Source organism: Corvus kubaryi, unplaced genomic scaffold, assembly GCF_017639235.1.
Source record: "Corvus kubaryi isolate FWS band 111438036 unplaced genomic scaffold, C.kubaryi_AGA036_p1.0 37385, whole genome shotgun sequence".
Lineage (NCBI taxonomy): Eukaryota > Metazoa > Chordata > Aves > Passeriformes > Corvidae > Corvus > Corvus kubaryi.
In genome coordinates, this window is record NW_024581127.1 from 23847975 (window position 1) to 23864696 (window position 16722).

The following is a 16722-nucleotide window of genomic DNA, read 5'->3' on the forward strand; positions in this document are numbered from 1 at the left end:
GACTTTGCCCATCAGTCACTAAATATCTTCTACAAATTGTTTCTCCAACTTCTTTTGTAAACCTGTTCCCTTTTCTCCATATGCATTCCTCTCCAATAACCGTGTTCTTCAGTTGCCAGGTTTCATTATCTTGTCGGGTGGTAGGTGTAGGAGCTTTGGGTGGGTTGGACGGTCGGGACGGACGGAGACGAGAGATCTCTGAAGTCAGATCTTGGAACATGCGGTTTATTGCAAAGGGCGTGGGTACAGGGGCACTGCTTAGAGCTGCCAGCTGCAGCTCAGAGCAGGCCCAAGAGAGCAAGAGTGTAAAAGTAAGAGCAAGTAAGTAGAGTGGATTAAGCGAAGGGGAGGTAAGTAAGAGAGTAAGCGGGTAAGGGAGTAGATAGAGTGGAGCGAGAGTGAGTGAAGTCCTGGTTACAATACAATAAATCATCTTCTGTACTGAATATTCTAATTTTCACTAACCAATCTAATACAAGATACAAATCCTATACCATTTACATACAGCCTATAAGAATTGTTATATTACCATAGAGTGTTACATCTTAACTCCTAAAAACTACTCTTTGGACCCCTTCTGCTGAGCTAGTAGGGTCTGCTCTGACCCTTGGACCTGCCTTCAAGCAGAGGGTATTGTTCAATCAAGAGGGGATTACCTTCAGTCGGCCATACCATTGTTTTCCAGTTGTTCAGTAACTAAGACTTGGTATCTCAAAGGTGGCCTTCATTTCGATGTTGCTTATAGTTTTCATATTCCCAAAATCTTTTGTCAGGCAATCATATTTATAAGGCTTTCCTGTTTCATCTTCCCCAACATCAGGAAAGAGGTCATTTAGTTGGATTAAGTCAGGGGTCCAATACTGACTCCCCACCAAGGCCAACTTTCCGACTCCAAAGTTTGCCTGCACACCCAGCAATTTGTGAGGTTCAATTGTTGACTTATTCTCTCGGCCAGATCAATGAACAAATTTTTACCTGACACCAAAGGATTTTCTGCTTTTTGTTTCTCTTTCTCATTGATTACCACTTCTTGGATCAGGTCTACATCGTAAGGTTTTCTTTTTATCCAATCTTCTGTTTTTGTTATATATTTAAAGTTAAACCAGAGCCAATCTTCTTGGGAGGGGCATTCTCCCTTTTGTTTACGAACAGAATTGCCAAGATTTCTTCCAATCCAGTATTTGTGTCCTTTTTCCGTGGAGGTACTTAGTGTAGTTAAGTTGTAACAAGCTGGATTCACATAAGTATGTGCACGGAAAAAGTGTTTAATTTGTTATGAGTTTCCTTCTGTCTGATATACTGTTTTGTAACCTTTGTTACATCTGATGTCAGCTTGGGTGAAGGGAAACTACAGGATCCAGAGTGTAACAGTGTAGAACAGGGTACATTTGCTCTTGTTTGAAAGATTACTTTGAGGAGAGTTGTCATCACCCCAGGTCTTTCTGTCTCTGGGTGGTACCATCCCTAGTCCTCTGGTCCTTCTTCTGGGTTTTACACCTTTGGATGGACTCTTCATGTAGTCAGACATCAGGAATCCCTTCATTTTTGGAGCTGGCCTTGTTACAGGTTTGAATGGTTTTGCCCTGAAATTTAGAGTCAGATTAAGCTGTTATTAGAGGTGAATACTATCTCTAACTGGAGCATTCTGATGTGGAAATTGAGGAAACAATTTTTATGATATAACAACTTTATAGCAACAATAACATTTGGAACAACACTCTTAACACTTCATAGCTGGGGAAAAGGTAGCAATTAACTTGGATGTCTTGAAAGGGAAACTGGGAGTTAATATAAAAGGTGAGATAAACAGTTTTATTGGAGTTTTACTCTGATGACTTTTCTTCAGTTGGTGGTGCTACTGGTCCTTTGACACGCTGGATGTGTGTCCACCCTTTTTCTAGAGTACGCACAGCTGTCTCAGTGGTCAGTTGAACTTGGAACGGACCTTCCCAAGCTGGTGTCAGTGACTTTTCTTTCCACGATTTTATCAATACCCAGTCTCCTGGGTTGATGTGATGTAAATTAAAGTCCAGTGGTGGTGTCTGTGGTATGAGTCCCCTCTCTCTCAGCTGCTTTAAATTTCCTGCAATCAATTGCACATATTGTTGAACATTTCCATACTCTTTCGCATCAGCTTCATATTGGGTGGCTAAGTATGATAACCCGCACAACATTTCATAAGGGGAACAGTTTAAGTCAGATCTTGGTTGGGTTTGGATCCGTAGTGGGAGGCACTTTATCCACGACCACTTTGTCTCGATCATTAACTTTGTTAAAGTGCCTTTGAGGGCTTGATTCATTCGTTCCACTCTCCCAGAACTTTGTGGATGCCACACAGTGTGTAGTCTCCAATTAATGCCTAATTGCTGTACCAATTGTTGTAGAATTTGGGAGGTAAAGTGTGTACCTCGGTCCGAATCAATTTGGTGACTATCCCGTTGTGAGAGATTGGTTAAGTGAAAAGGGACATATAGATTCAGGACATACAGATTCTTTGCAGCTTACTGATCTGAGAAGCTGGCTACGTGAGAACGGGCACATAGGCCCTTGCAGCTAGCTGAGCAAGGTCTCATAAGACAATGCACCACACATCCTGTGTAACAACTGAAGTTACAGAATATTACATGTATCTTGCTCAGTAACTGAACCACCATTGAGTCTTACTGCTGAACTATGGGTTTATTTGCAGAGCCAGCAAGGTTAGGTTTTGGCAGTATAAACAATAGACATCTGTGGTTAGAAGGCCAGGGAAAAAGGCAGAACTGCTGACCACGAAAGGGGGTCTAAGGAGGGGTTTAGAATCAGCTTAGTCGACGTGAACCACTTAGAATGCGCCGTTAAGAATATGCATAAAGCTTATTATTGTTAGTATATAAGGAGTTCTGGTACAATCAATAAATCGGATTCCTGCTGATCACTCATATTGAGCGTCTGGGTTTCCCCTCTATCGCGACATCCCGTAACGAGGGATAATTTGTTCGAGGATCACCTTGCTCACTGTTTGAGCAGTAGCGTTTACAGTTGGTATGGCTTCAACCCAGTAAGTAAGGTGATCAACAATCACTAATAAATATTTCCACCTTTGGACAGGGGGCATTTCAGTAAAATCAATTTGTATGCTTTGGAAAGGTCTAGTGGCCAATTCAATTCCCCCACTTGTATTCTTTTTCATAACTTTTCTATTTACCTTTTGACAAATTATGCAACTCCTTGTAATTTGATTAGCCAATTTGTAAATTCCAATGCATCCAAAAGTTCTAAGAAAGTGGTCTGCTAGAGCTTTTGAACCCCAGTGATGATTTTGATGAATGTTCCACAGGATTTCTCTAGCCAGGTTTTTATTTTAAATTTGTCGGCCATCTGGCAGATGCCACCGGCCTTGTGAATCTTCTTTCCCTCCAATTAAAGTTAATTCGTGTTTTTCTTGATCGTTAAAAATGGGTGTGGGTAAAGTGCTGTTTGTTAAAGTACTGTCGATGTTATTGGGAGGTGTTTTCACCTCCATTACCTTCTCTGTTGTTTCTACAGCTGCTTCCTTAGCTGCGAGGTCTGCAAGAGCATTTCCCCTTGCCTCTCTCGTGTTCCCTGTTTGATGTCCTGGAATATGTACCACTGAAATCACCTGAGGTTGTTTAAGTGCTTCCAAAGTCTTTAAAAATCAACTCTTTATGGAGGATGTCTTTTCCTTTGGTGTTGAGGAACCCTCGCTCTGTCCAAATTTTGCCAAATGTGTGGACTACCCCATAGGCATACCTCAAGTCCGTGTATGTGGTTCCGATGCTTCCGGCTAGTCTGTGGAGGGCTTTTTCAAGGGCATATAATTCGCACACTTGAGCTGACCAAGTAGCTGGTAACTTTCCTTTTTCTAAAACTTGCATTTGAAGCCCATCTACAACAGAATAGCCAGAGCATCGTTTCGCATCTACAACTTGGGATGACCTGTCAATAAAAAGGACTTCTCCTTGATCAAGGGGGCAGTCCACTAGATCTTCCCGAATTTTTGTTTGTAAGTCAATTATATCAATACAATTGTGTTCAAGGATGTTTTCAGAGGGGGTTCCGTAAAAAAATTGAGCTGGATTTTGGATTGAGCAAGTAACCAAGCTCAGGTGATCAGTATGCATTAATATAGTTTCACATTTCACCATCCTTGGATCTGTTAACCACTCGGAAGCTTTCTGACTCAAGATGGTCCTTATTGAGTGTGGTGTGTAAATGGTCAACTTACACCCAAAGATGAGTTTTTGGCTCTCCGAAACTAGGGTGGCTGCTGTGGTGATAGACTGGATGCAGACTGGCCATCCTCTTGACACTGGGTCTAACAACTTTGAGAGGAAAGCAACTGGCTTTCTGACTCCACCCCAGTCTTGGGTCAAGATGCCATAGGCGATTCCTTTCTCTACATTGACAAACAGGTCAAATGGCTTTTCTAGGCAAGGTACGCTTAAGACTGGTGCCTTTGTCAATTTCTCTTTTAGATTTTGCAGTTTTTGATTGTCTGATTCTGTCCAATTGATGGGTTCATCTTCGGTTAATTTTTCATGTAAGAATTTAGCAGATTGGGTACACTGGTTGATCCACAGTCTGCAATACCCAAACAAGCCTAATAATTGTCTGGCTTCCTTTTTTGTAGTTGGAGGTGATACATTTAGGATCCCTTAAATTCTCTCGGCACTCAGCTTTCTAGTGCCATGGCCAAGTACATGTCCTAAATATCTCACCTCCTGTTGGACGAATTGTAATTTTTGTTTTGAGACTCTCAAGCCATTCTTCCCCAGAAAATTTAATAATTGAATAGTGCCCAATCTGACTGTGGACTCCTGCTCTCCAGAGAGTAGCAGGTCATCCACATACTATGTTACTTGTGTCCCTGTAGGTGGAGAGAAGGAGCTTAACAGGTCCTCTAGCTCTTGACCGAAGAGTGTTGGTGCCTCGGTGTAACCTTGAGGGAGTCGAGTCCAGTGCAGCTGCTGCCTCCTTCCAGTGTCTGGATCCTCCTATGTGAAAGCAAAGATGTCTCTGTAATGAGAATCTAGAGGACATGACCAGAATGCATCCTTGAGGTCAATAACAGAGAACCAGGTATGCTCTGGCTGTACTTGGCTTAGAAGGGTGTAAGGATTTTGTACCAAAGGGTACCTGGTTTGAACTCTCTTACTGATCTCATGCAGATCTTGTACCAGCTGAAAGGTCTTATCTGGTTTCTGGACAGCCAAAATTGGGGTGTTGTAGGGTGACTTGCAGGTCTCAAGGATCCCATCCTCTATGAGGTCCACAATGACAGGTTTTAGTCCCTGTCTTTTGTATTTAGAGTGGGTACTGTGGTACTCGTATCAGTGTCAGAAAGTAGTTGGATGGTAAGGGGTGTGAGATCCATTTTACCGCTGTTTTTAGGCCTTGCCCAAACTATTGGATTGATTTCTTTTTCATCTGTCAAAGATAAAACAAACAGTTTAGTTTTCATTTGACCTCCTTGAGGTACCACTCCGATTTTAAGTGGTACTTGGAAGTCCCGGCCTAATAGGTTGGCACCTGCTTGAGGCAAATACAGCATATCACCTTTATGGGTGCGTTCATAACCGGTAATTGTCACATCCTTTACCAGAGGAACCGCAAAGGTTTCTCCTTTGGCTCCATAAATGTTTAAAGTGCTTGTTGATATTGTACATCCTTTGGTTTGTTCAGTGACACAGGTCCTTTCAGCACCTGTGTCTACTAAAAACTCCATTGTCTGTTCCTAGGGACCAACTTTTAATTTTATCAAGGGGTCTTGTAGATATTCCTGTTTCCCCAGGTGGTAGAGCCCCTGACATCTTCAGTTATTTAATACCTGGCCCTCCATTTGGAAAGCCTCTTGATCTCTTAATCTTTTAAAACAACACCAATGGCCATGGCCCTCTTTATTACAGTACGTGCATGTGATTCTTCTGGGTCCTGAGGTTTCAGAGGTATATTGCTGTGGGGATCCCTCAGAGGTTTTCTTTTGGAGAGAAGGGTTAAAGGAGGGGTTGTTTCCCATGTTTAACATAACTTTGGCTTTGGTTTTTATTCTTTCCTCATCTCTCCTAACATATACTTTTTGTTCTTCCTCCAACAACTCATCCAGTCCTCTCTCTGGGCACTTTTCCAATTTCTCTAATTTTCTTCTGATGTCAGGCCAGGAATGCAATATGAAGTGGACTTTTAGCATAGTTTTTCCACCTTCGCTTTCTAAATCAATTTCAGAATACAATTGAATGTTATTCCTCAACCGAGTCATCCAAGCGGTAGGGGACTCATCTTTTTCCTGTTCCCCACAAAAAGCCTTTTTCATGTTGTTAACACGGGGAACAGCCACTTTGATTCCTTTAACAATTAAATTCCGGTAATCAGTCATGTACCTCCTTCCCTCTACTGAATTTGGGTTCCAATTAGGATCGGTTATGGGTAATTTGTGTTCGCCAATTGGACCTTGGTTTGTATTGTTTTCTCTGTCCCATATGTTTACTCCTGCGGCTCTAATCATTTTCCATTCCTCAACGGTGAACAGAGCTTGGAGGATAGATTGCATTTCCCTCCAAGTATAAATGTTAGGGCCGAGGAATTGGTCAAACTGTTCTGCAAGACCCACTGGGTCAGTTAACAAATTTTTCATTTCCTTTTTAAACTCTCGTACTTCTGACGATGCCAGTGGTACAATGACATAACCAATTCCTCCCTGAGCACCTCCCACAGGTACCTCTCTGAGGAGTAAAATTTGGGAATCTTGGGGTGCGCTAGAGCAGGTGGGACATTCAGGTGCTTTAATGGACTTCTTTCTAGTACGGAAGGCTGGGCCCTTCTGGCTAGAAAGAACTTCACGTTCAATTTTTTTCTTTTGAGAGTTAGAGGTAACAGACACTTCCCCGTTTGTCTCCATTTCATTTTCGCTTTTACTTTCAGAATCCCCTTCGGTTGATTGGATCAGTGGAGGAAAAACTCTTTTACATTCAATTTGGACTCTCTCCCTTGGAGGAGTTGCTGGAGGAAGGTGGTCTAAGGGATCCCATTTTGGTTTATTTAATTTCTTTTTAGATTTCTCTTTTGGTTTTTCTAAAATGGTAGGACCTTGTTTGATTCTTCTTGAATTTGGTTTGGTTTGGTTTGTTCTCTTTCTGGTTTTTCCCAATATCTTAACCAAATTTTTGCATATTCCAATTCATCAGGATCTTTTGAGGCTCTGTAATGCACACAGGAATAAAGTGCCCTGCAGAGCCATGCTTCTGAGGACCCATGTTTTGGCCATGTAAGGCCATCATGTCTGATCTTACGTTTTGGCCATTTAAATACACAGTACTGAATCATTTGATATTGGTCTTTTTCTTTAGTTATTTTTCTCCCATTCAGTTAACATCTGCCCTAGTGGGCTGTCAGGGAGAATTTTGTATTTCTTAAAAGGGTTGTTCCTTTTGCTATTTGACTGCCCCATTCTGTTAGTTTAGGACAAACAAATAGCTGATGAAAAATTCCCTTTTTTAAATTAAATCAACTAAAACCAATATAATTTAATACTTAGAACAATATAAACGACAATTTGTGTAATGTAATAAGCAATAAATCAAGACTTTTTAGCAATTAGAAATAACAATCCACTGAGAAATTAAGAAAATTGGTAGGTCCACGGGAGAAGTAAAAATTAATTTAAATAATATTTTATAATAAAGACTCTAATGGTAAAGAGAATAAACACGACAATAGAATAACGATCTAATGCAAATATAAGAAAAAATGGCGGATCTCTGGGAAAATGAAATTAATTATAAATATCTATAATTTACAATAAAAATATTATTGTGATTAGGATAAAAGCAACGACTGAATACCACAGCGGTACTTTCGGATTAAAACAAATAATGAAAACTACTGTGAAAAACCACCAAATGATTTGGTCGAAAGCCACAAATAAAATTAAAGAACTTGCTAATATGCTATACAACAGTCCAACTAAAATACAATCACACATATGACTAATTAAATCTTAAAATCTAAAGTGCTAAAGGTGTGTAAAATAAATAATTTAAATTCGGCAGTAACATCAGTAGTGGTGGCCTCTCCGCTCAAGGGAACTTAAAATGGTGGCCCTGCCCGCCGAAAAGAAGGAAATTTAAAATGGCCGCCCTGCCCACCAAAAGGAAGGAAACTTAAAATGGCGGCCCTGCCCACCAAAAGGATACGAGAGAAAAAGAGGTTAGAGAGTGGAGTGTCCTTCTTGGTTCTAGACCCGAGATGGACTAGGGATACGAAAATGTAAAACGTACTGGAGTTGCGCGCACTCCCAAAAGAGGTAACACATATGCTGCCACACTGATTTCGTGATAAGCTGGGGTAAACCTGAACAAGCTGGTATCCAGCCTCATTCAGAGCTTCTCCCAGTCTCAGCCAGTCAGCCAGGACATTCATTGCTGCACAGCGTGTCCTCACAGTCTAAACACTGGTGCAACGGGTGGGAAGGTGCTGTGATGTCTGTTCCCGCTGGCATGAAAGAGCAAGCTATTTTTTTCAAGAATGTAATAATTACAGGAATCGTTTTAAATTTAGAGTATATGTCAGGCAGCCATGTTAGTTCATGCATGAGTACATCATTAAAATCTTTTGCTCCCTGTACATTATTTTCTGGGTAGATCTCCGGAGTGCTTCTACCACAGCAAAGCCTGTAATTCAGACCTAGATGATTTTGCTAGTTGGGAAAATTAACAGCAGTACTTTACTGCAGGCCCTAAAATTTAATCACATAAAAGATCTGCTGCTAGAAATATTTGAAATGGTGTTATCATTAATATCTAGGAGTTACATGAGATAAATGCAAATAAATGTAATTTTTTTAATACTGTGTAGAGAATTGTGTGGCTAATTTCAAGGCTCAGTCTGAAGACCTTTTTAATAGTGACAACCTAAATATCAGTATGTGTCATCTGGCAAGTTATCCCATCATCTCACTTCTTGACTAGCTACTATCTGCAAAGTAGTAACCTCAGAGAGTGGGTGATTTTTATTTAATCTATTATGAATTTTTAAGGCATTGCTAGGGATATGTACTACAAATATTTCCCAGCAAACCACATACTTACACTTTCTATATTAATCTAAAATAAATAAATAGATTAATCAAATTCATGTGAAAACCATAGCCATTTTATGCAAAATATTTTTAAAAACCCAAACAGGAAAATGCACCAAGTATTCTATTGATAAAAGAATACAGTAGAGGAGTATAGTGGCACAGAAAAATGACAGTGAAAAATAGCAGGATGAAAACTTAAATGAGAAGAAGCCAATATAGGAAAAGCTCATGTAACAAAGCGAGCAGAAGCCTTACATGGGAAAGAATAAAATGCAATACAAATGAAAACATTATAAAAATTCTGTCCAACAAACGTAATGCTGGAATGAGCTACAGAACAAATATCTGATTCTCCTTCATTCCAGGTGTTTCTCATGTTTCTGCTTGTAGGGCCTTCTAGTTTCACTCTCAGTTGTGATGAATAATGAGATCTCAGGTTGTAACCATCTGAGAATTACCAGTTCACTCAATTTTGCCACTCTCCACTTCCTTCCTGATGCTGAAATGTTAGATGGGCAGGCTATACCCTTCCCATCCTGCTCCCCAATATACCTAGAAGCCTTTCTAGTCCCATGCCCTTTTTAGCCCCAAACCATCAACCTGACATGGAAGTGGAAAAACTCTGCAGACATCTCTGCAGGAAACATTTTGTTCTGAAGATTTCCATCTACCCCTCTCATCAGGTACTGGGGCCTATGCCTAAAGCATTATATTTTTGAAATTTTTCTGTGAAGATGCTAACCATCTCTATTTTTTTCTCCTGCTGCTGAATAATGGAGTTTGTCATGAGGACAAACATTTTTCCATTGTAATCACTGTGTCAATGAGTAGCTGGAATTTTTTTCTTACACCTCTGTGAGTAATGAATAGTATTGAGTATATCACAAGGGCTATCAATGTCTTGAGATGCTGGACAATTTGACATCATGTGGTAGGCTATAACTGGGACAACACGAGTAACTTTCCATTCTCAGATTCCCAACCACTGTTGGCTCAGTAAAGTAAGTTCACTGCCTGTACACTTAGGAGAGATTCTTGTCTTCTCATCTTCTCCTAAGTGTTGGAGACTGGGTCATCAGTTTTGACACGGACCTTATCTAACGGAATTGCCTCTCCCTGGGACATTGTTCAGTAGGGTGGATGAGGAGGCTGCTGTCATCATGAACTGCTTCAGAAGAGATCCTGTGTGAGGCATGAGAGGAAATACTGCCCTCTTTGGAGACCTAAATGAGTTTTCATCCAAAATTTAATGATTTGAATGAGAGAAACATCAAAGGCAATTTAAAAACTTACAAAGCTTTAATTAAAATTTCTATGCAGGTTCCATTCCTGGGGGATTGCACACTGGGATCTGCCAAATTGTGTTATAGAAGAAGTACAGGTTTAGCTGATCCTATTCTATGGTGGGGATGTGCAGTATTGGTCTTCTGAGATGCTTCCAGGTGAGTTTTCTATATTGACATCTTTAAGTGTGACAATTTGGAGGGCTCCTCTCCAGAGAGAGAAGTCAGTGCAGATAGGGAGGGAAGGTCTTGTCTCTCTGACAGTTGCTGTGAAGCCAGTGTAATACAGGGGGAAAAGGTCTGAGGGACATCACAAAGAAAAATTATTCCTTCCATCCCCTACCTCAGCTGGGCTTTAGTGCTGCCGTTCCAGCTTCTTTCCCTCTGTTTTCTTCAGCTCAAGTCCTACTTATGTTTTTAGTGGGATGCTTTCCCCACCAACCTTTTTTTTCTCTGGTGCTTCCTGGACCATTTTATCCTCATTTCACCCCTCTTCCCTGTGGGAATGCACCTTGGTGAAATTTTCTTCTTGGACACAAGAACTACAGACTGATTTTTACATGCTTTTTTTTTCTGCTGAGGTGTTGAGGGCAGAATAGTCTTCCCACTATAGTTCAGCCCTTGGCAATATTGTTTACCAGGTTCTCTATTTCAAGAAACCGGAATTTGGCCTTACGAGAAAACTTTGATACGGTTCTGTTTCATCCCAGTTCTGTCTTCCGTGCCTCCTTCCAACAGTTTCTTTGGCATCAGTTACCCTGATGCAGGGCTGCAGAACTCTTTCTCCATTGTTGCGGTGAGCCAGGAACAGCCAAATCACATTGGTTTAATGTTTCCACAGCCCAAAAGCCTTGAGCATTCAAAAGACTTTGAAAAATATGTAAATCAGTGCCTTACCATTGGCCGCAGCCCTGCCCTCCCCTCCCCTTATTTCTCATGTTGTGTTGTCTTCCAGAGAGTTCTATGCTCCTCGGTATCTAATTGCCCCTTGTTACTCCTCCCCGCCTACCCCCTTCTCCCATTTGCTGTAATTCCTTCTCCCCGCCTTGGTAACACCCCCTGGCTGATGTTCCATTGGTTACTGTGTGTTTTCCACGCCCACACTGTGGGGTACAAGACCCCCTGCAAGACACGGTGCTTCGGCTTTCTCCGGGGATTTTTGCTTTGGGGGGAAGCGTTTCACCCCACGAAGGAGCCCCTCCGCTTCTTTCCTGCCCCCTTCGCGCGCCCTCGCCATCGGCGGGCAAGGCCAACCCGAGCAGGTTCTTCGCCTGCCCTCCCGCGCCGCGCTCGGATTCCGTCCTTCCCGCTCGGAGCAGGCGGAAGATAGCCCGGTGCCGGGACAGCGTGCTAGCCGGATGGCACCGCGGCACTCCGTAAAGAATTCTGGTTCTCGATAGCACTAAAGATACCTTCTCTTCAGTTCAATAAAGGGACTGGTGATAGCTGATCGTTTTGCTATATCTCAAGACAATGCAGATTCTGATTTATTTTGGAATCATGTTCTACTGAGTTAATCTCATTGCTTTAGCACTGTAGGACGTCCAGAAATATTTTGAGAACCCAGGAAGTCCCAGACAAATGCTTGCAAAGTGCCTTCATGAAAGAGAATATTGCTTAGCCAGTTTCACTGACTTTTTAGTTTTTCATTTTTACTAGATTGGGCAGTTATTTTTTGTATTCATTGGGGAGGGAAATAAATGATGGAGTAAAATATGTTTGTGTTTTTAATTGTGTGCAGAGGTTGTATTGCCTAAAGATTATTCTTTTATAAAATTAGCTTAATTTAACAGTATTTTTCTTTTGTGGACCATCGATTAACTACAATTTCCTAATTGGCATTTTCGTACTTAAATTCTTGAAGGGGCCACAGGGTGGCAGAACGGTTAAACACTATCAACAGTTCTTTAAGTGGACATGGACAAGAGTGAGGCATGCCAATGTAGCTGCTGTGGTGATTATCCCAGTGGAGCTGAATGATGCCATCGGTTTGTAGCATTGGCGATGTCCCGCAGCAGTCGTGGCACGTTGTCAATGTGCTGTGTTGCTGCCCGTGTCCCAGGGAGGTCTGTCAGCCGGAGGAGCAGCTTCACTGGCATGTGTTTCTCAGCCACGGGATGTCTCTCTGTGCCCCACAGCCTCGCCTAATGAATGACAGGGTAGGATGTGGTGAAGGACAGAGACAATGCTGAAGCCTCATTAGTCTGTGAGGAGGACTGTGATTGTGTGCCTCATAGATGCAGCTGTTTGGCATCTGTCAAACTGTTTGCCTCTGTTCCTGCTACCAGAACCATATATCCCCAGAGACATGCACACTGCATGCTTGCACCCACCACCTACCCCAAGCCCTGGCTGTGATGCTCACCCTAGGAAACAAAGAGCCAGATCCCCTAAGGCAGAGTGTGCTCCATCATGGGCAGTGTGGAAAGAAAAATAGTCAATGGAAACTTGCACTGAGAAGCAGGAATAGGTAGCAGAGGACTTGTAGGACACTAAGGTATCTTAGACTGAATCTCAGCTGTTAGGTGTTGTCTCCCAAAGAACAGGAAAACCAACCCATGCCTGAGTGTTCAGGGCTGATCACAACTCAGTGTCAAACTGCCAGTTCAAGCCACAGTGCTTTAAGTAAACATTTTAAGTCTTGCAACCAGACATCAGAGCGCATTAACACAGATGCGGCTGGCGGACAGCTTAAGAAGCTGGCTTTTACCATTGAGCTAGAAAGTGTTGTCTTCACACTTGAGAAGTGGTTTAGAAAGCAGTTCCTTTTCAGCTCTTAGTCACACTTCCCAGCTGACTCACACCTCCCAGTCCATGCATTAGGCTGGATACTACACAAGTCTAGAACTATGACTAGGACTAAATATATGATATAGACATAACTCTAGCTGAAGAAGTTCATAATTGCTGTTGATTAAAATGAAGAATAAAATAAAGAGAAAACAAACAAAAAACTACTGGAAATACATAAGAACGTCTTTAAAGATAAACCTGAGATATCAGACAGGTTTACAGGTGCTTTTTGACTTGTAAATATTTTTGTGATGCTCAAAATTAGAAATCATTGCACAACAAATGAATATATGAAATAAGAGGAATTAGAAAATATTCCAGGTATAATAAAGTAGGGGGACTTGAGTGGACAGAACAAATGTCAACATGCATTGGGTAGTGCAAAATGCTGGTTTAACAGAGCATACTGTCAACTGGAATTATTTGGGTTACTGGTCTAATGCAAATTTCTGATCTTTTACCTTATTATAGCTGCTTGTTTCTATAAAATACTTACCTGCTCACAAGAGCAAGCACTAAAGCAGGTACCCATCTCTTGGTCATGCCTTAGCTGTCAGTCTGCACAGGAACCTCGCTACCTCTGTCTGGCCTAGTAAGTGTTTGAATATTTAATGCAAAATGGAAAAGCTGTGTAAGGACAGGCTTAGAAAACCCCTTTCAGATTGTCTCTGCATATCTCAGGATCAAAATGCGTTTTTCTCTGCACTTCAGCTCACTATTGTAACAACTACCAGGTCAGTGACACATGAAATATAAGAATCTAAACAGATATGAGTCTCACTCTAGTGCTCAAAAGTTGGACGGACGGTGAAAAATTCCTTTTGTTATCATGGAGGCTTTTGCAGGAACTTGGATGCAATAATAGAAAAAGAGAAGTTTAAAACATATCCTTTTTCTTCTTTCTTTTTTTTTTCTGAAAACTTACTAGCTTTTCCTGTGGTTTATCACGAGACTAAAATTAGCTTGGTGAGATGCATTCTCTCCTTTGAATCATACAAGCACTGATTCTTATGAGCAGTTCCTAGCAGGCAACTTCAATGGTTCAAACTTAGAGCAGCAGTGAATGTAATCTCTGCACTTCCATGTATGTGAAACACTATTGTACATAGCCTGAAAAGAGGAGGGGAGATTGGACAATACCTGGTAGTTCTTATGGTTCCCCTTCCCAGGCCTCTAGTGCTAAGGAAGTCAACCAGTTGAAACACAAAGACAAGTGAGCTCTCTTTGCAAATAAGCATGGGAATATAGGAAAAAACCTTCACACTAAATTTCCATGACTATTTCAAGAGCTACTTAAATAAAAGGTCAACTTAAAAGCCAAAAACCATTTTGTATTTGTCTTTCTCAGCAAAGAGAGTGACCAAGTATTTTTAAATTTGGTGTTTACATAATGCTGTCTCTTATGCAAAAGATGTTAGGAAAAAAAACCCCACAACCATCCAACAGCTTACCTGCTAATACCTTTTGTTCCTGAAGTGCTTCACCATCTTTTGCATCTGTGTCATTTTCCTGTTTAAGAAGCTCTAGTCATCCCAGCAAGGGAAAGCAAAGAACTTTATATGGGACTCAAAAACAAGGATATAGGAGAAATGAGAAATATATACATGAATACTTGTAATTCTTTCATGAGGATGTCTTGTGTTAGAATAAGCTTGCAGAAGATTGATTAGTGAGACTAAAGAATTAATTTATCAAATACCAGATTAATTTATTGAGTCAAAATGTAGGCCACAGATACAATAGCCTTCAAAGCAGTGAAAGCAATATTCTTATTTCATTATGTAAACATCTAGTGTTTCACCACTTGAGCATTTACTAAACGAGATAAGAAAGTTTATACAACTTACTAACATGTTTTCTAAACCTAGTCCTCTAATACAATGTGCCTATTCATGCATGAGGTTCCACAGAGTGTTGTGACCTTGGCAGTTCAAGTGTGCAGCCTTATACCTTACTGCATGCCAGAGAGCTTCTAGTGTCATCAAAACTCACTGGAAGACACTTGAGCTTCCCCTCACACCTGTGATACCAACCTTCCAGCAGACCTATACAGCTTTTGTTACTCTCTTGATGTTGTGGAGGACAAGTTTTGAAGCGTCCCAGGGCTCTAGCTCAAAGATCTCTCATGCTTTTGGCTGAGGAATGCCTTACTGTTGGCTAGCTACCTTCATCTCACTTAACTTCAGCCATGCTAAGGTAAAACTCATGTATTCATATCTAAAATAGGCACCGACTTCTAAAATTGATCCTATATCTGAAAAAAGAAATCAATCTACTTCCTGGAGGTTGTCTCAGAGGGATGCCTCTCTCTCTCTCTTGCTGTCAGGATTTCAGACTCTGCACATGCTGTCCTACCACTTAAAGGAGTGTCTTAGTCTTCATGACCAGTCTCCCTTGGGAGGAAGGGTGAACACAGCCTACTTTTTTGCTAGACCTTATGTTCTATAGCAGTCTGTAGATTAAAAACAAGTTGCAAACATCCAATCAGGTTATTTTGTGTAGCTTTTTCCTGGCTTTTGGCTGAAACATGACCCTTCAAGGTTATGTCAATTAACCTTTTTGGGTGACAGCAGGCTTGGAGTGACTGATAGCCAATTCCTTCCTCTCAGGATAACTGTAACTGTAAGAAATTTCAGTGTGAACATGTGGAACAAATTACAAATGGGATATCAGTGTGCAAAGGCCAACACAAAATTCTATAATCATTAAATAACCCAGTACAGGAATTTGCACTGGCCTGCATTTTCCAAGTTGCAGAACTGTCCAAGGAAAGATATGGATTTCAGGCTGCAGTTCCATAAGCACCCTGTCGTGATACCTTGTCACTGCAGAAAGACAGCTTCTTCTCCCTCTTACACCTCTTTTGTTCCTGTTTCAAGCTGCTAAGGCCCACTCTACCTTGGTGTCGGCACTGGCACTCATTGCACCCTGCAACCATCTGCGCAGCTCTGCTCACTAGCTCAGAAGAAAGTTCTCCACTTTCTGGTACTCTTCTGCCTGTTCAGTGAATTGAATTGCAACAAGCAGGGGTCCTCAAAGTGGGAAAACCAACATAAGACACATTGCAGATTGTCCTGCCAGAGCCTGGAAGAACAGTGTATCTCCTTTTAGCAACAGTGAACAGATGAAATCAGCCAAACCCAGGTGACAGAACCAAGGAATGTCTGCAATGTACACTCCCTTGAAATTGTCTTTCCTTCATTCATGTGATAAAGTGCTTGATAAAAATTATTGTGTACATTCTTTGTCCTAAAGATTAGGTCAGATGAGATGGTTGTTTCAATTCCCTTTTTGTTCCGAGCTCTGTGAATCTGTACTTTGTATGTTTGCAGTGTGAGGGGAATTAGAGGGTGTTCGCAAGTATTCAGATTGTGTGTCTTCCAAATTTACAGAAAGTAATCTCAAACTGTAGTGCTTACAGTCCTGAGGTGTCCCTGTCTCTGGCCCAAATGAAACGAAGGCAGATTGTGCTTTTCTCCTTTTGCCGTTTACAGACCCTAGTGCTCTTTGAGACCCACAAAGGTGCATTAAACTCTACTGGATTGAACCAAAGGGCCATCTAGTCCT